Source organism: Lycorma delicatula, chromosome 9 (assembly GCF_047948215.1).
Source record: "Lycorma delicatula isolate Av1 chromosome 9, ASM4794821v1, whole genome shotgun sequence".
Lineage (NCBI taxonomy): Eukaryota > Metazoa > Arthropoda > Insecta > Hemiptera > Fulgoridae > Lycorma > Lycorma delicatula.
The window spans coordinates 122,636,411-122,657,264 of record NC_134463.1 but is presented as its reverse complement, the minus strand read 5'-3'; positions in this window follow the sequence as shown (position 1 = coordinate 122,657,264).

The following is a 20,854-nucleotide window of genomic DNA, read 5'->3' as shown; positions in this document are numbered from 1 at the left end:
ATTTAAAATTGACTTAAATCTATTTATGTGAGTGTGTTTACATTAATTTATAAAATTACTGTTGATATTGACATTTTATATCGGTGTGTGTTTATTAAAGAACTAGAAACTAGAACTCGGTTCTAGAAAATCATAATGAGATAATGGAATCGGTTAAAAGCATCCGGTTTTCATATTTATGTCCGTTATATTAAGTTTTTCATCGAAAATATTCGTCGAGGTTGGCACCACTGGTGACCTTCAGTATCGCATATCCAGTCCGCAATCTCATTCTCACTCATGACGACCCGCATCCTGACCCCCGTAGAGGAAGACACCCCCGCCACCTCCTTCGTTCCTAGCCCTTATAGACCTTACCGGACGGAGGTCATCTTCGAACCCTTGGCTTTTGTCATATTCCGCAGCAGAAAGCTCAGTGCTTGGTTTGGTTTATCGAAACAAGATCGGTTATCACAGTTCAGCGTAATTATCGACGTGAATATGGCGGTGTCGCGCCTACGAATAAAATAATACTCCAGTGGTAAACTTTTTAAGAATCTAATATTTTTAAGAAAATAATGATTAATTATTAAGAAAATAATCATTATTTTCTTAATAATTAACAGCCGGTGTCTCGGGGCAGGCCGTCCGTAGCTGAACCGAATGTGGAGCATCTTATACGCGTAGCCCGAAAAAGTCATTAGCAAGGCGTAGTTTAGAGTTAGGAATACCTAAATCTACAGTGTACAAAGTGATGCGTAAGAGGTTTATTACGTGCGTATAAGATACAACTTTTGGGTGTAATCAAACCCAATGACAACGTGAGAAGACAGGAATTTTCAGTTTTATTTCTTAACAACGTTGGTGAAAATGAGAATTACCTGAAAAATGTCATGTTTTCAGAAGAGGCGACATTCCAAATTAATGGGTCACTAAATCGATACAGGTGCAGGATTTGGGGATCAGAACCATCGCGTGAAATTATCGAACATCAGCGTGATTCTTCCAAAGTCAATGTTTGGTACGAACCGATAAATGACCGTATTGCGGGCCCGTTCATTTTTGTAGAAAGTATAGTTAATGGGGATATTTTCTGTGACATGCTCAAACTTTAGCTCTTTCCACAGATTGACGATATTGAAGAAAATTAATTTATTTATTATCAGCTAGATGGCACTCTGACGCAATCTTGCTGTAACGATTGGTCCCCATATCGAAGTATATTAAACACCAAAAAAAGAAACTACAGAATTTACACTTTCAGAATACATACTCATGAAATAGTACTTTAAATAGAATGCTTTTAAATATACTTGAAATCGAGGAATTCTTTTATAAACACTCTATGTACTAGCTTATATACTTGAAGTCATAATTTCTTCTTAGACCCGTCCATTCTTTTTTACAAAAATTGTCACTAATTTTCCACAACGAACATAAATCTTTTTTTGCAATCCTTTTTGTTGAATTTAGCATTTCACATCTAACCTGTTTATTACCCTACGATAGTATGGTTTGGATGAAAACGCGCGGAATTTGAAGAAAGAACATGTATTTTAAATTTTCAAACAATATGCGGTACAATAACCAATACGGCTATGAAATATGTACATTTTAATATACTTTCTAATTTGATTTAATTTTTTAATTAATTAATCCGCGATTTTCTGGCTTGAATTCCCATTTCTTGAAAACGACATTCACATTGGTCCTCAGATTCTGCTGTCCACGATATGTTAGTGCGAGCCTCATTTTCTGAAGATGGTGATATTCTAGTTGGTTCCTCACATTCAATCGCCTGCGATGTTCTGGGATATTTCCGCACAGCCTGAAGCCGTTGCTATCGTTGATCATCTGTTTTGTCTGTTCACAAAAGATTTGCTTTTTTCGGTTGAAGTTGACCTATGAACTTACGTCCTTTTAGGCATCGTCAAAATACTATACTAAAGTTTATACATTTCTCATCGATAATATTGTCCAAATTTCATTTAACACTACGATCTGAATTCTCTCGCTATCAAGGAACTAAGTTTTATACCACGCACTTCGTTCTTATTTTTCACTTTTATGTTGAAACTATAGCAACTGATATCACACACGTCCTTTTATATTGTTAAAGAACTTTTGAGATTTTCTTTATTGTAGGAATGCTCTAGAATGTTCCATAAACATTTCGAAAATTCCAAATCGGTCTACAAGTCCCAGGTAAAAAATGTTCTATTATGTTGCAGAATTAACTAGAACGCTACAAAATGTTGAAACTTTTATGAAGTTCTATAAATTTTCAAAATGTAATAATATTCTCACCCCTCAGCCCTCCCGCAGCGGTTGCGGTAGGAATGTCTAACACCCGTAGAGTCTTTGCTCAGTTAGTAATTAACAATTGTCCTAAATTTGGTTGAAATCGGTCCTATGGTTTAGCAGGTGTGGGACAAACATCATATATACCCGCATTCGTACAATGACTTATATATATATATATATATATATATATAGTAATTGTACGATTGTACGAATGCAGATATACATGATGTTTGTTCCACATCATATATATATATATATTTGTTGTTTAAAATTGCATTAAAAGTAATTTAATACATAAGTTAATATACGTTTTTACATGAAAGAAATAAAATTAAATAAAGGGAAGAGTTAGACGAAAGAGAACAGAACAAAATAATTTTTCTTTCGCGTACTAATTTTCCTTTTCTTTTGTACTCGAATAACGTACCGCTCGCTGAAAGTCATCGCCCCTTTGATCCCCATAATCGTCTACTTTGTGTAGTGGTAGTCTTTTGAACAAACTAAATTTCGTTTACTTTAAAAATTCTTTTTGTAATCCGGTTAATTAATTCACTTTCCAGAAAATAAATGATTCTGATGTTTAAAGTTTTCCTCTACTCGACAGTAAAATTGAATTGAATCATAACTACATTTTTTTACGCCACCGTCGGGTACTGACACACGAATCATTGGAAAGAGAATAAACTCAGATTATTATTAATGAAAACAATATGCCAATGAACCCTAAATCACGGGCTATAATGGTAGTTCTACTATACGATACACGCATATCTAAATGAAACTGGTGACCGTCCTTGAACAACCTTACTTACGTTACCGTTAAAAATAAAAGTAAAAACTCAACCGGACGGGCTCAATAAACCTTTGGCTTATATCCCATTCATTAAACATACCTTACCTGTCCCCGGATACGTATAATGTATATTTTGTCCAGCTGTAAATGTCTTTACCGCTTGAATTTGAATATTTAAAAACAAAAAAAAAATACTCTCCTTATATCGTTATCGGTTAGTTTAAAAGTTAATAAATCAGTTCATAATCACGATAAAATTTTGTTATTTTACTGTCTCATTCTCTCTCTCATACGTAATCTCATTTAATTTCTGAATTTTTTCTTCAGAAACAAAAGAATTTAGGAAGTGAATTGATTAAAAGTATTCTTTTTGGTTACTTTTTAACATAACATGATTTTACACCCGCTTGTTTTTTTATCGTCTTCAGTCATTTGACTGGTTTGATGCAGCTGTCCAAAATTCCTTACCTAGTGCCAGTCGTTTCATTTCGGAATACCTCCTACATCCTAGATCACTAACAATTTTTTTTCCATATACCAAACATTGCCTGCCTGCACAATTTTTTCCTTCTACCTGACCCTCAAATAGAATTCTATCTCGTCTTTTAACTATATTTTTCCAAACGCTTCTTTCTTCATCAATGTGCCGCAATACCTCTTCATTTGTCACTTTATCCACCCGTCTGATTTTTAACATTCTCCTGTAGCACCGCATTTCAAAAGCTTCTAATCTTTTCTTCTCAGGTACTCCGATCGTCCAAGTTTCACTTCCATAGTATTTGTTTGCGCTCCAAACAAATACTTTCAAAAATGTTTTCCTGACGTTTAAATTAATGTTTGAGGTAAGCAAACTATATTTCTGACTGAAAGCTCGTTTCGCCTGTGCTATTCGGCATTTTATATCGCTCCTGCTTCGTCCATCTTTAGTAATTCTACTTCACAAATAAAAAAATTCTTCTACCTCCGTAATCTTTTCTAAGTTTTATTTTCATGCGGTAGTTCTTGAGTAGGACTTTATCCGTGCCATTCATTTTTTCTTCTAAATCTTTTTTACTCTCGGCAAGTACTACTATATCATCAGCATCTTTTTATCTACCTCCATAATCTTTTCTCCTTCTATTTTCACATTCAGCGATCCATCTTTGTTATTTCTACTACATTTCATTACTTTTGTTTTGTTCTTGTTTATTTTCATGCGATAGTTCTTGCGTAGGACTTCATCTGTGCAGTTGATTGTTTCTTCTAAATCCTTTTTACTCTCGGCTAGAATTACCATATCATCATCAAATCGTATCATCTTTATCTTTTCACCTTGCACTTTTACTCCGGATCTAAAGTGTTCTTTAACATCATTAACTGCTAATTCGATGTAACGATTAAAAAGTAACGGTGACAGGGAACATCCCTGTCGGACTCCTTTTTTTATTACGGCTTCTTTCTTATGTTCTTCGATTATTATTGTTGCAGTTTGGTTCCTGTAAATGTAAGAAATTGTTCTTCTATATCTATACTTGAATCCTAAATTTTTTATGATGCTGAACATTTTATTTTAGTCTACGATATCAAATGCCTTTATCTTTGTTCCACCTAAGTTCGCTTCTTCTGATTTAAGAATTTCCTTTTTAACATTCTACCATTCTTCTTCTATATTTTCTATATTATCGGTTTTAATCAGATCTTTTGCGATGTTCTCCTCAAAAATCTTCTTCCTCAAACTTCTCTAAATTCCACCGATTCATCTAACACCTTTTCTTCAGGTTTTTAAAGTCCAATCTACATTTCGCTATCACTAAATTGTAGTTACACCCGTGTGTAACACGCATAAAACAAAATCCTTTTTTATAATTAACTACCTGATATTTACATATATATATATATATATATATATATATATATATATATATATATATACAGAGTGTCCCACGAGGAAACCGACATACTCACTAATGTGAAGTATTAATTTTTATTAATTTATTATTATTATTATTTGTTATTGTTTTTACAGTTAGTGGAGGAAATAAAAAACTGGCAAAAAATTTTCATCTTGCTTTACGGTGCACAAGCTACTGACGGGTTAATTGTCTGCCATAACTCGATTGTTTTTCAATGGATTTTTACAAATGAAGCATTTTATTCTGTTCAAAATAAAATGCTTAATAAATTTTGTAATAAATAAAAATTTTATCAAACAAATACTTACAAAAAAATTTTAAATTAAAAAATTAACCATTTTGAAATTTTTGTAGGTGAGGTTTTTAAAACTTTTTATTTTACAGAACAAAACACACGTCTTAGATTTGCAAATCTAATTAAATTAGGTTTACCCGTTTCTGAGAAATAATTTTTTATTGAAAATCACAGAATGGCGTTCAGAAGGAAAACAAAGCAAAATACGACTTTATATGAACTGTTTTTGTTCGTTGGTATCCTGAATTTGTTCCTGAAGTTCGGCGAATACATCGCGGAACACTCTGTATACATTTTATGTTTTATTTATATTTATATATTACTATAATTAGTGACGGAGTTATTGCTTTTCATCCTAAAGTTCTGGGTTTGAATCTCAGTCAGAGATGGAATTCTTTCACACGCGTCAGTAATGTATTAACTTTTATCGGTTACTGATATAATTTATCAACCTGTTAATGATGTAAAAGAAAATAAATATAAACTTCCTGACATTCATATTATTCTCGCATAGTTTGCCACTTTTCAGCTCAAAACATTTTTGACTTACCGGATATTTTTTCAACATAAAGGAGCTAATTCAGTCAAAGATTTTTTTTTTTTTTAAATAAAAAAAATCTGATGTGTTCATAAGCTGAATAAATATTTAAATCCAAAAACATAATCTTCCACTTAAAGGGTGAGAAAACTACCAACTCGCATGTTAGATATCATAATCTCACTTGCTTTAGAATAGTTGGTGGTAGTTGGAATACTATTGATCAAGTCGATAGTATGAAATATCTAGGGGTAACTATCGATTGCAATCTTTCATGGAAAAAACATATTTTTAGTCTAAAGAATAAAATGTTATATTATTTATGAAAGTTTTATTATCTATGGGATTTCTGCCCGACTGGTGATCTTGCTTTTTCCTGTTTAGCCTCCGGTAACTACCGTTTAGGTAATACTTCAGAGGATGAATGAGGATGATATGTATGAGTCTAAATGAAGTGTAGTCTTGTACATTCTCAGTTCGACCAATCCTGAGATGTGTGGTTAATTGAAACCCAACCACCAAAGAACACCGGTATCCACGATCTAGCATTCAAATCCATGTAAAAATAACTGGCTTTACTAGGACTTGAACGCTGTAACTCTCGACTTCCAAATCAGCTGATTTGGGAAAACCCGGTGGGTTTGCCCGACTGGTGATCTAAAAATACTTAACTTGGCTTTGGTTGAATCTCGTTTAATATAGTGTAACAAGACCGGTGTATCGGGTTTGAGTAACGGATTCCTACCGATTATTATGAAACTAATAATCGGGATAATCCAGAAAGGGACAAAAAGGAGAACCCTTTTTGTAAAGAATAGATCCGTTTTACAATCTTCGTTTGTTATACTGCCCCTTAACACAAAATGAATACCTGTTGTACGGTGAGAAAGGCTTGGAATTCGTGGGAACAAAGCCTCGGTCGACTCTTCTCACGCTTCGACTTGAATCCGATCCTACAGGTAAACAGCTAACAGTATAAATAGCTCTGGAAGATCAGCTACAGTTCAGTTCGGCAGAGAGATCTGCGAACCAGTCTGCGAGACGTTACGGCGTCGATCCCGCAAGGGCAGTTCTGCGAGGAGAGGCTGCTAGTTGTGTAGAGTCGTGTGGGTCGACGGAGTTCCGGAACCAGTCTAGTGAGACGTACGACGACGGTCCAGCGTGGAGAGTATCCAGTTCGATACGATTAAGGTGACGCCACGAGTAATTCAGTAACCAAGAAAGTACTATCGTTGAGATACAGTAAAATTATAAATGTATAAGTGAAATAAATAATACGATAGACTTCATTCCTAAAATGTTAAGATAGACAACAAAAGGGATTTGCAAGTGAATTTTATAAGATTGTTTGTTAATGTAAGACTACTGGTTAAAAAGGGTTAAAACTAGAGGTTTCTTTTGTTAATGGGTCTGAATATTAGTTTTCTGTTTATATATCTGGAATAAATTCCGAACGATTATTTATTTTGAACTCTGTCTTATGTGTAATCTGTATTTACTTATCTACTATTGACATTAGTATACTATTTGATGTATAATAATTTTTATTGATATCTTTGTTGATTACGTTATGTATTTTTATCTGTTTTTATGGAATGCTTACTGTTTTGATTATGTCGTGTAATAATCTTTTACTACTATTATCCTAACTATTACTGTGGTTGTAATAATTTTTATCGTATGAAAAATATAAAGTCTTACTGAAATTCAAACCCAGACTCTTCTAGATGAAAAGCAAAGACAGCTACCAGTCCGCCAGGAAAATAGATTTTTAGTCAATGTATTTTAAGAGTAAAAAATTGCAAACACGTAATTTTTTTTAAGTAAACCCCTTTCAAAGTACCCTCTCGATGTCAAACTACATTTTTTTTCCTAATTTTAATAATTAATTAAACTCAACACTCTTCTTAACACACAAGTTATTGCTACAAATTACACGATTTTAGGATTTTTTAATTAAATTTCTCCTAATATATAAAGTCATGTAATCCAAAACACAAACCGATTTTTTTTTAACCGTGATTTGAATATTTTTGGGGCACAAGAAAGAAAAGAAATATAAAAGTTCATGTGATCTTATTTTGAGAGTGATATAAATCACGGACAGAATTAGAATTTCATATTTTATTTACTTTTTAGCATTCTATTTTGCCTACGTATAAATTAAGTTATGTAGTCAATGAATGAGTCAGACGTGTTTTATTATTATTGTTACCGTTATTACTTTGTATTAAAAGGCGTCTGTCTAGTAATGAAATAAAATAAATCGCCTACGTATATTTTAATTCTTAAAATATCTCTTTCATGTATCATCATACAATACAGGTAGGTTATTTACGTGCACGTACGCGTATTTATATCTTAGTTTATGAGTATCTTTAAGCGTAATATTTTTTATCGATCAAAAGGTTTTAAATAATATATCTGTATAAAAAATAAGTAGTTTGTAAAAAATGAAAACGATTAATAAAAAACCCGCATTACAATCCAGTTTAACTTAAGAAAAAATGAATTATTTTCAATAAAAACACGATGAAGAAGAAACCATGTGGTGAACTGTCCAGAAACAGTTATGCGGGCTTCACAAATATTAAATAATATTTTTTTAAGTCGACAGTTTTTTCTTTAATAATTATCCACAGTCACTTTAATAATAAAAACAAAATATTTACCACCAACCGTGTTAATTTGAACTAATATCTGTTTCAGTTCCGCCTGGCAGCTGATGAGCTGGAGAGGTCCAGTCAAATTAACACCTGATGTTTGTCTGCCCTGCTCATAACGGGGGGGGGGGCAGAAACCGGGCCCCCTGGAACTTAGAGGTCAAGGGGGAAATTGGCCACTCACAAGCGGCGAGTCAATGTGGCGAGAGCCGCATTGTCGGGCCGTGTGCGAGTTCTTTGATGCGGTTGCTGTGTGCAACCGACATCAGTAGTTTACTTAAGGGAAAGACTCCTACCGCACTGCTGCGGGAAGCTAACCTAGAGATATATATGGGTGACCACCAGCCAATTAAGGCTCCAATCGTTTTAATATGGTGGACAGGTACTTGCTGGCATTCAGCGATCTAGGCGTAGCAGCGAATTGCTGTCTAGACGAAGTAAATTTTAATTTATGGATGTCATATATATTTTTAGTAGTTGACGGGGTGCGCCTACCCATTTTAGTAAATATATGACAAGTCAGCGTTTGGGACACGTAAACCGGTGATGGCCCCGGTATGGCACGCGCTTAGTCCGCTCATGTCGTTAGGTAAGCTCTAGGAGCTATTTAGGACACCGGTCGCTAAATTGTTTCAAGGCTCAGTAGCCCTTTTGTGGCACAGATATTCGGTCTTATGTTTTAGCGCGACCGAATGGGATGGTGGCGGGAGAAAAGCCAAGCAATCAAAAACAAGAAATTTAATACTTAATTCGTGAAATTTTTTTTCATGAATAAATAAACAATTTTAATTTATAATATGAGTTCGGCCATTTTAACCAAAGAGATCTCGATTATGATTCAGAGAGAATAAATATGTTTGAGTGAATGTTTAAATCCAACGAGTTTTTCCATTTTTCATAAAATACTTATCAAAGGATTCGTTCCAATAGTACAAGAAATTCGTTATACAAAAATAAAAAAAAATAAAAAAAAAAATAAATAAAATAATAATAATAATAATAATAAAATAAATATAAATAAAATAAAAATGTGATTAACAGTAAAAACAGTTTTCGCGTACCAAATAATCATATTGGTTGTAAGTAATTAAGCGGGGCATCAAATAACATTACATCAATGTATAAACGATAAAATAAGTTTTTATTATTATAATTTTTTATGAAAGAGTGGGCATCAACAGGTATGGTCATTAGCCCGGTGGAAATTGGTAGCGTGTGAAAAGATGCCATGCCTGACCGGGTTTCGAACCCGGGATCTACGCACGAAATCCCGAGACGCTACCTTCTCAGCCACGAGATCGGCATATAATTAAACTAGCCGTTAAATAGGAATTAGAAAAACAAAATACCAAAAGGTATAGATTAAATTAATACATCGTTTTTATATTAAAAATTTGTACTTTTTTTCTAGAGGGGAATAAAGCTTTAACTTCATTCGCTGGTATTATACTCTTTCTTTCCTGTTTAGCCTCCGGTAACTACCGTTTAGATAATTCTTCAAAGGATGAATGAGGATGATATGTATGAGTGTAAATGAAGTGTAGTCTTGTACATTCTCAGTTCGACCATTCCTGAGATGTGTGGTTAATTGAAACCCAACCACCAAAGAACACCGGTATCCACGATCTAGTATTCAAATCCGTTTAAAAATAGCTGCCTTTACTAGGACTTGAACGCTGGAACTCTCGACTTCCAAATCAGCTGATTTGGGAAGACGCGTTCACGACTAGACCAACCCGGTGGGTTCGCTGGTATTATACTCGATCAGACTGTTACTTTTTCAGCTAAGCTTAACGCGTTTAATTTAGTTTCAAGAGCAATAAATAGTTTATTTTGACACAGACGTTTGGATATATTATTTGGCTAAGACATTTGTAGGACATTAGGAGCGGCCTAGCGTTTTTATTTCCTGAAAAATGTTTTTTGTTTGGCGGTAAACGCACTGAACTGTGTTTTTATAAATCGTGACCCATCTGTCACCACTTTTTATACGTATCTAAAAAAGCCTTGAAAGTTTTAAAAAGACTTAAATTAAACATTTAAAATTAAAACTTAAGTTTTAAACAACTTACAGTACGCCCAACTTGTTCCTTATATTTTGGCTAAAGAGATTATAAAAAAGTATATTTCTTTTATTTTCCCGTCTAGAAAGCGCTGTAGCAGAACTATACCTCTAGAAGGAAAAGTATTGTAATCGGTCCTATTTGGGAACAACAACATATTATATTTGGGAATATGATCGGATCTTTACGTCTTGACACCTAAGGAACCTAATGTTCGTATGTACGTGTGCGTGTTCGGTATTTTCCTCTAAATCACCTTATAACTCCAGAACTATTGAACCGATTTTGACCAAACTTGGTCAGATTACTTCTATGTATTTAACATTGACGCCATTAAATTTTCAATTTAAAAGGTCAAGAGGGTGAGGCTATAGAGCAAAGTCACCCTCAGTATCTCGACATTTCGCCTATTAAGGTCATATTTTTCTTAGGCATATTTGTTAACAATTAAAAATAACAATATTTGCAAAAAACTTTTTGCAAAATCGCAACACCCCACATCAAAAAATGCTGCTTTAGTCGTCTGCTACACTGTGACGTCACAGGTGAGCGGTATAATTCAATAAATTTAAAGTGTAAAAAAGTAACGCGGTCTGGCTAGGTTTTGAATTCGATCGCTCGGTGCGTTAAACCTCTAGGCTACACAAGTCTTCCGACCGTACTAGCGAAATTTGTTCTATGTAAGTTGTGAAATTACATTAGTCAGTGCCGACCGTCGCCTCTAATACCGCCACACTCGCTCGGTATGTGCACGTGGTTTAGTTAGAATCATTGATTTAAACCAACGAAAAAATAATATATTTAAATAAAATGATAAATATTTTTAATTAAGTTGTGTGAGTACGTGTATGTAAGACGTGCATCTGAAACAACCGTCACGCGGCTAAAGCCGCGTTCCGGGAAAATCCTGCAATTGTGTTGTCAGCTTCTTTTTTTTTTTTGGTTTACAGAATGGAATAAATTAAAGGAAGGTATTATTTACGGATAACTCTTGGCACTTTACTAAAGGTGGATATACAGAAGGTGTGCTTTGGAACATCAAAAATAATAACTTCAGCTAGGCTAAAATAGGATGTGCGTTGTGTAACAAACTGGACGTATTTAAAGGATACATTTAGTCGTACAGCGAAGAAAGTTTTACGCTAACCAACTTGTTCTTTAAGGTTCGAGCGGAATTAATATGTTAACAAGTATTTTTTACTGGTTCATCACATTCGTATAGTTTGTGTGATCTTTAAAAGAAGACATGAAATATTTTATTCCTCTCTTCCAATACTTTTTGAGATAAGGTTCAAAAGGTTTTACAACAAAAAAATAAAAATTAATTAAGGGATTTTAGGGTAATTGTCGTAATTGGACAGTTTTGAGTAAATATTGTCAGAAAACACGGAACCATAGTTAGCAATAAATTGAACTAATATTATGTTTCTTTTTTGTAATTAAATAATGCATTAAATTTAATTTAATTCAATATATTATTTGTTAATTATAATTTTTTGTTTACGTGTTTCTGATCTGATGACCAAGGGAATTGCCTTGAACTTGCGTATAAATTTTTCAGTGGAATAAAATATTCTCTATTTATTTAAATAGACACTGTTTATTATTATTTCTGAAGCTTTTTTGCCATTTCCTGACAAGAAATCTCATCATCATCAAAAATTAAATGTTTTTAAATATTTAATCTATTAAGATAATTCAGTTAAGGTCAACTGTAATATGAATTGTTTTTTTAACGGTCGATTTGTTTTAACTATTTATTTCATTTCTTCCCATAATTTTTAACAACTTTTTTTAGAATTTCTAGTAATTTTTATGTGTTTTTCTCATTTATTTTACAAAAACTTCTGATTATACGAAAAAGTGTTGAAGGCAAAAATTGTAGACCTTGGAAAGAAACAAAATTTGTTCTAAACTTTTTTCACCCGACGCATATTTCTCGAGATTTACGAAAAAAAAAATCAGTTTTTACCGTAAATAACTGATTTTTTTGTAACTTTATCCCTTCCCTCGTTCCCTTACTCCACAGTTACATGACGGTCCGTCTGGGTTTAAGACACTAATGGTATTATATAGAGATCCCCTCCACCACTATATTTCCAATAAAATTAGTCCCCTTACAGGATTAGTTGAAAAATCATACCCGGCTCTTGGTCTAATATATTCTCATTTAAATATAAGGAAATATTGATGCTAACAAATTATTGCATTAAATTCGATAACAAGAAAATGCTTAAAAATATTACAATTTTTTATATTTCACTTAAAATTCAACTCTAAATCGCCTTTTCGATTTTTTTTTTAAATCGTCATCAGTCCCCCCATGGCGCAATGAGGTAAGGATGATACAGAATGAGCCAAAAGATACGCAACCCAATAATTAATACTAAAAAATCTTTATTAACATAATATACTATACTGTATTTTGTAGGTGAACAAAAAGTATTTCTATTTATTTATTTTTCTCGCAGAAGATGCTGGAAATGTCCTCCATCTGCTGCTGCAAATCCCTCAACACGTTTCCTAATATAAGTTGCTACTTTTCGGATGGTTTATAAAAAAATGTATTAACTAAATAAAAAAATCAAATAAAAGAATAATACTAATTATTTATTATTACCGGGATTCCAACCCGAAGGTCCCAGGTTCGAATCCCGTTCAGGTACGGCATTTACCATACTCTACAAAATTCCACTGTCCTAAATTACCAAAGCAGAAACCATTAGATCACCCCGGTGGGCTAAAATTGTAATATGTAAAAAATAATATATCAGAGATACTACAAATTTTTCATAGATATAAATTATAACATCCTTGTCGTAGTAGTTAAGCATTTGAAAATTCACCGCTTAATTTAACCCGATTTACCTATTCATAATAAAGCTTTCGCTCTGCCTCAAGAAATGATTTCTCTGTAAAAATCTTAATTAAAAGTATTCCTGAACTCCTTTAAGTAAACAGCGATTACTCCCTGGAATTGTAACTAGGTATTACAAGATCCGGCTATAAAGAGTGTTAGTAACGTACGGGAAACTTTAAATAACTTTTCAACAGTTAAATGTAGGAAAATGAAACGTATCAATTTACTCCTACCACGACACCATCTACTCAAGCTCTCAGAGGAGCCCCGATAGAGAAGAAAACTCAAAAATTTTAAACGGAAAAGTAAATTTGTGGCGATCGCTTTAAAAGGAATTGAAAAACAAAACTTTTGATATAGAAAAATTTAGGCCGCAATAACCGTAACCAGAATGCCGATAATTTAATATTTGTCAACAGTTAATTTAAAAGAGGCGCTTTTCACTCGATTTTCAAACGAATAACGGTAACTAAAATCGGCCGAATCCAATCCGGTTAGCGCAAAAATAATTTCAGTTTTCGGCGATATCTTCAATTTTTATTGTGCGATTACTTTTAGATTAGATACAAATATTTAAAAGTGATATGATTTTGTGAACGCCTTTAGTTTAAAAGTTTCTCAAGTAATGATCTCGTACGAAAAATTTACATATTTTTGAGGTAAGAGCTAATTTTTTATTTTCTAATTTTCGTGTTTTACTATTCCATAATTATTTAAGAGAGAGTGTAGGCCATTTTTGAAAATATTTTTCGAAAGTATTAAATGGATACCATTTTTGTTAAATTTGTCGTAGCCATATATTTTTTACGTCAAAGGTTTTGTTTCTAAATTATCCTTTCATATTTAAAACCCTAAACTCTGCTGTTTTTACTTAAAATAATTGAGTTACCTCTTCACGGGACCCCTTTTTTGGGTTTGGATGTGGTGATTTAATAGCAGAAAATAAATCGTTTCGTGATAGAATCGTTTTGTAAATTTAATTTTTCTATATGTAGCTGTTTGAAAATTATTTATGAATTTCCAATAAAGTATGTTATTTTCTTAACTTTTATTTTTAATTAATTTTTACCTCTGTTGTTTTTTTTGTCAAAGGATGTTTGTGTTATTAAAACTGACTGATATAGTATAATATCAGCGTTTTAAAGTATTGTTATATGTAAATTAATATAATTGTATAATTATTTGTGTGCTAACTTGTGTTTTAAAATATAATATTACGGGAAATTTGATAAAAAAATACATATAATGATACGTGACAATTAGCTATTGAAAAAGTTAAGTTTCCGCATTTTAAAGAATTATTTTGTTAGGAAATTATTTATATGTATCAGTGCGCGCGCGCGCTGTATACAAGGTCTGTTCACTCCGCTTAACTTTTTCTATAACCACCTGTTCTTGAATTATTGATATCTCATTTAGTTTTCGTGTTATTGTTATTTGAGTGCAACGTGTTTAAGTGTTAGTAGCGATTTTGTAATATGCGATTTTCGGGAGCATCGGTACAATGTAAAGTTTGGGTGAAACCGGGGAAAACTTTCACAGAAACGTTCCAACTTTAAAAACAAGCTTACGGAGATAATCCTTTGGATCGCACCCAATTTCACAATGATTTTTACCATTTAAAAGCGGTCGTTAGTCGATCGAAGATAACCCTCAATCAGGAAGGCCTTCGACTTCAAACGATGACACCCGCGTTCACAAAATCAACGATCTGGTGCGTGCAAATCGACTGTCAGAGAACTTGCAAAAGATATTAGCATCTCGATCGGATTGTGCTGAGATATTTTGAATGAAAAATTGACCACTCGTCGAGTCGCAATCAAGTTTATTCCTCGTTTGACGACCGAACAGTAGAAAGAACATCGAGTAGTCGTTTGTCGGCGACTTCTTGTACAACTCGATGACGATGAAACATTCACGCAAAGGAACATAACGAGAGACCAAAGCCGGATTACATCGAGATAAAAGTTCAATCATCACAGTGGATCGGCAAATGACATCCACGCTCCAAAGAAAGAACGTCAGTCTGTCGATCCGATGTTAAAGTGATACTTTCTGTTTATTTTTCGATTTTTTATGGAATCGTGCGTATTGAATTCTTACCTGGAGGTGAAACAGTGAACCGTGCGTATTATCGAGGCATTTTACAACGGTTACGTAAAAAATCCGCAAAAAGAGACCGGAGTTGTGGCGAGACAACTCATGATTCCTTCATCACGACTATGCGCCCGCACACTCAGCTTTGTCGTTTCGTCAGTTTTATCCCAAAAATCATATGACTGTCATTCTTCAGCCTCCCTACTCGCTAAAACTGGCTCCTTGCGATTTTTTCTTATTTACGAAATTAAAATCGGTGACGAAAGGACGCCATTTAGAGACTAAAGCAAATTCTTCACGGAACTTAAAGGCCATAACAAATGAAGCTATCCACACCTGCTTCACGAAATGGAAACACCGCTGAGAAAAGCGTGTGAATAGGAGAGGGGAGTACTATGAACGGGACAAAGACCGATAATCGGTAAAATTAATAATAAAGTTCGGTTATTTTCTGAACAGACCTCGTATTACATGGGAGCCGGCATTTAACTTGGTCCTGCAGGTAAGCGTCTTGATGAAGGGAGATCTAATAACACTAATTTTGTTACCAAATCTGCTCGTTTTTCAATCCCATCATTGCAAGGATTATATTTAAACAGAAGGTTGTATCTTTTAGTTATTCTAAAATAAATAAAAAATTTCTTTAACTTTATAAAACGTAACGTTGACCGCTAACTGGATGGATACCCTTATAAGTACATTAAATAAATTACGAACAATAATGACAAGTAATTGTGATAAGTTGAACATTGCGTGCCGGTATATCTTTATAAGTTATCATTATTATGGAAGTAGTACAGTATGAATACGAATAGAAAACATAATATTTATGTGAGAACACACACACATATTTCTATTTATAGATTACAAATGTATAATCGTATCGTGAATTATTCTTTGACATGAAACAAATACATTTAGTTTATTTAAATTATGAATAAAATGGTTCAATTCTGTTCGTGTATTTCTATAAACAGGAAAATATATTACAGAACAAGTTGTAAATTTCTGTTAGCATTATCGATTAAATAATTTAAATTACACGTATTTATTCTTCATGAGATATCGGTTTCCTACTGTACGTTAAGGTATACATTTTACATTTTACCCTCCGGGTTGAGTCTGGTGATATATTTCACCAGACCAGATATATATTTATTTTGGGAATAAACAAGAGTTTTCCTTAGACTGACCCTGTTCTGAAGAGGCCTCTTATTTATTAATCACTTCATGTCCGGTTTACTAAACCGTTTTAAATTTTATTAATTTTACACTAGTCAAGTTGAGCTGTAATTCTTCATACCCTTCCAAATTGAGTATAATTTATTCTGCTCTAGTGAAGTTTAGTAATGGCGTTCTTTAATATGTGTTGTTTTTTTGAAAGAAATTATTGGTCATTTAGAGTTCAATCCCCCCCCCCTCAACCATAATCCTCCGATCATATTTTATAACTAGGTTTTATTGTAATAGTAAATATATTAATAATATTAAAAAAGAAAACTAAATAAAACCTTCATATAAATATGATGATCGCAGGTTGTCTGCTACGGCTTCATTAGTATATGTAAAAATATTTATTAAAATAAAATAATAACAGACTATTAGAATTAAGAATAATAATATTAAACAGAACAAATCGTATAAAATATAAAAATTCCATATTAAAAGTGAATATCAAAAGAAATCTTTAATTTAGTGTCCAAAAAATCTATAAATACGAGGTGTGTTTAAAAACTAACGAGAATTTATTTTTGGAAAGAATTTTATTTATTCGTCTACATTAATGTTATCCCCTTCAAAAAGGTCCCCGTTAGATATTATACGCTTATGCCAGCGCTATTTCCAATCCCCGAAACGCTTCTGGAATTCCATCTTTGGAATAGTGTTCAGCTCTTTCAGCGATTCGCTTTTAATTTCATCTATGCTTGTAAAACGACGGCCCTTTAAGGTTCTCTTTATTTTTGGGAATAGAAAAATGTCACACGGGGCCATGTCTGGCGAATATGGCAGGCGGGGTATCATTACAGTGTTTCTTTTGGCTAAAAATTGACGAACAAGCGATGAAATGTGAGCAGGCGCATTATCGTGGCGCAAAAGCCGTGAATTGTTTCGCCAAAAATCCGGGCGTTTTTTTCAGATTTCTTCTCGAAAACGGCATTAAACTTGAAGTTAATACTCCTTGTTCATCGTTTGACCTTGTGGCAAAAACTCGTGATGCACTATGCCGTTAAAATCAAAGAACACGGTGAGCATAACCTTCACATTCGACCGTACTTGTAAAGTTTTTTCGGTGTTGGTGAACGAGAATGCCTCCACTGAGACGATTGAGCCTTAGTTTCGATATCATATCCGTAAACCCGTGCTTCATCACTTCTTATGACATTTAGTAGTTCTGCATCGTTGTTTACTTCATTTACCGACTCCTGAGCAACTTCCATTCGCGCTGTTTTTGTTCTAAATTCAACAATTTTGAACAAATTGTGCCGTCACACGCTTCATATCCAAAAGATCCGAAAATATTATAAGAATATATTATAATATATGAACCCGGCATGAGCCAATTGATATCCCAACATCATCAACGAATTCTCTGATTGTGATTCGGTGATCGGGGGCGTTCGGGGTGCTCGTCATTTTCAACGTCTTTAGGACCTTGTTGGAAACGTTTATACCACTCGTAAACCCTTGCTTTACTCTTAGCAGACTCACAAAAAGCAAAATTTAATATAAATTCTCTGATTCATTTATTTATACAAATAATAAATCGCCTATCGTACCAAAACACGTGTTATCCTTTCGACAGCTGAAAACAAAGTAAACATCCAATATGGCTAAAAATGTACAGATACTTTTCAGAAACTTTTACCAATATAACAACGAAAAAATCCCGAGAATCGGACTGATACAACCCGCGAAATTTCAAAATTCTCCTTACTTTTTGAACATACCTCTCGTATGAACCCCTAATTTTATAATATTGTTGTTGTCTTTCAACTTTCTTAATCCTTTGTCTTTGCCCCTTGACAGATTTTTTTTTTTCAAATACCCCGTAGGGATTTCAAATATTAATGGCTTACTTAATCAGTATTTAAAGTACAATTGAGAAAAAGAACAAAATGTTCAGTAAAAAGATTTGGGTCTGATTTCATCTCCTTAATCAAATGACGTTTTTACCTTAAAAATTATGAAGTGAATAGACAAATATAATTGAGAAAAAAATGAGAATTATTAGTAAAAAAATGTTGGGTTCCGATTGACCTCCTTGACCGAATGACGTTTTTATCATCAATCATTATGCTGTATTATGGTATAATCAAAATTTGTAAAAAAAAATTGATTTCACGATTCGCCTCTTTTACTCGACAGCTACGTCACACAACATTATTAATTATAGCCACGACTTGAAAAACAGATAAATATTACAAATTATCCAAAATAAAATTCTTACTACGTCTGGTTCCGTGGGATTTCCTTTTTTAAAAAAGTTTCCATGTCGTCTGCAATAATACTAAACATAGCTGGATTTTCTATCTTGAAAATTAAAATTTTAAAAGTTAATATTTTGAGTAAGTATCCCATTCAGTACCTTGTTTTATTGGGGCTTAAAAGTTTATTTTTGGAGTAATGATTCATTTGAATAAGTCGACCAGATTTGGTGCAAGGCTATTCAACATGTTAAAAATAAGTCACAGTTTACTGAAAAAAACAAATACGGGTACCGTGACAAGGAGGTCCCTTATCCAATTGGGGTCTCGAAAACCAGGTCAATGCTGGAATATTTATACGGCTAAATTTCAACTTTTTTGGTCAACGGGTTTTCGAGATACCAAACAATAACTGTTTAGAAATAATGTTTAATATTCTCTATCACTAAATCCGATCGATTTGAAGCTCTTTATATTTTAAATAACTTAATAATAAATACTTTCTTCTTACAAAAATCAATTTTTTACGACTACTATTCACAAATTAAAAATGGCATAAAATACCCCTCCTCCTTTTCTATTTTTTTTTTTAATTTAATTCTACCGCTGACTCACGTATGGAAATGTTTTCTACCATTTTTGAAAAATTAATGTTCAGCTCGGAGATATTAAATAAAATACTTCCCAACAACTTACTTACGTATTATCTACATACATTTTCCAGAAATATATGTAACTTTCTTTTGTAATTTTTTTAAACAAAGGGGATTTTGACACGATGATATTTGCAAAAAAACACTGACACCCAAAACACCGGCGACCGCTTTTTTACTTTCCCTTTATAGCGTTCTGCTGTTGCAGCAGCAACGAACTGTTGACGGGTAAGTAAAAAGGATCAATCAAATATGAATACATGAACTAGTAATAATAAAACTAGAATAAACATGAAAAACAAATTTCGCTCCAGTAAAATTTACTTGGAATATACCGCTTGTTTCAAAATGAATATCGGCGTTTTAAATCTACGTAATATTTCTCAAGTTTCACGTACAGTGATTAATTATACGTGAAATGAAATAACTCAAAACAGTTCTAGCTGTGTGCAAGCTGATAAACTGTTTCCTGTACCTTCCGCTTGAAAGCGCTAGCAGTAAAGATGGCGACCCCTCAACAGAAAGCGTTCTGTATTACCCAGTTAGCAAAGTGTGAATCTGTAATTACCGTTCAACGTGTGTTCCGTTGTGATCCCTCGAGTAACAATACGTTCGTAGATGGTATAAACAATCTGAAACCACCGGCTGTAATTTTAATGAAAAGAGAACAGGACGACCGAGTTTATGCGAAGATATTGCTGAACGTGTAAGAGAACTTCTATCCGTAGTCCTACTGCAAACTACGGCTCTTTCCTTAACTGCGATATGAACCACAGAATTTTATTTGCCAACAGGACGGTACGCCTCCTTGCTGGCATAACGCTGTACATGATTGGTTGAACAAAATTCTTCCCGACCGCTGGGTTGTTCTTGGAGACGAAATGACAGGGAACCTCCATGTTGCCCGATATGATTCCGTACGATTTTTTTTAATAAAATAGGTATTAAATTGAAAAAAAATACCATATATATATATATATATATATATATATCATAAATAATAATATAAATATATATCATAAATTTCTGGGAAGACGACATATATGTGTATTTTCCAGAGTATTTAACTGTTCATTTTTAAATTAATTAATTAATATGTAACACAAGATATGTCCGAAGTATTCAACATAGTTCTGTGTATGAAGTGTTGAAGACATTAAATTTAGGAAAGATAATTTTCGACATTTTAACTTTTTATAAAATCGAGCTTTTTGGTACAATGAAAGCATTTAAGCTATTTAAAAAAAAACAGTCATTCATGACAGACTCCAATTTTTTTCTGAACATAATTA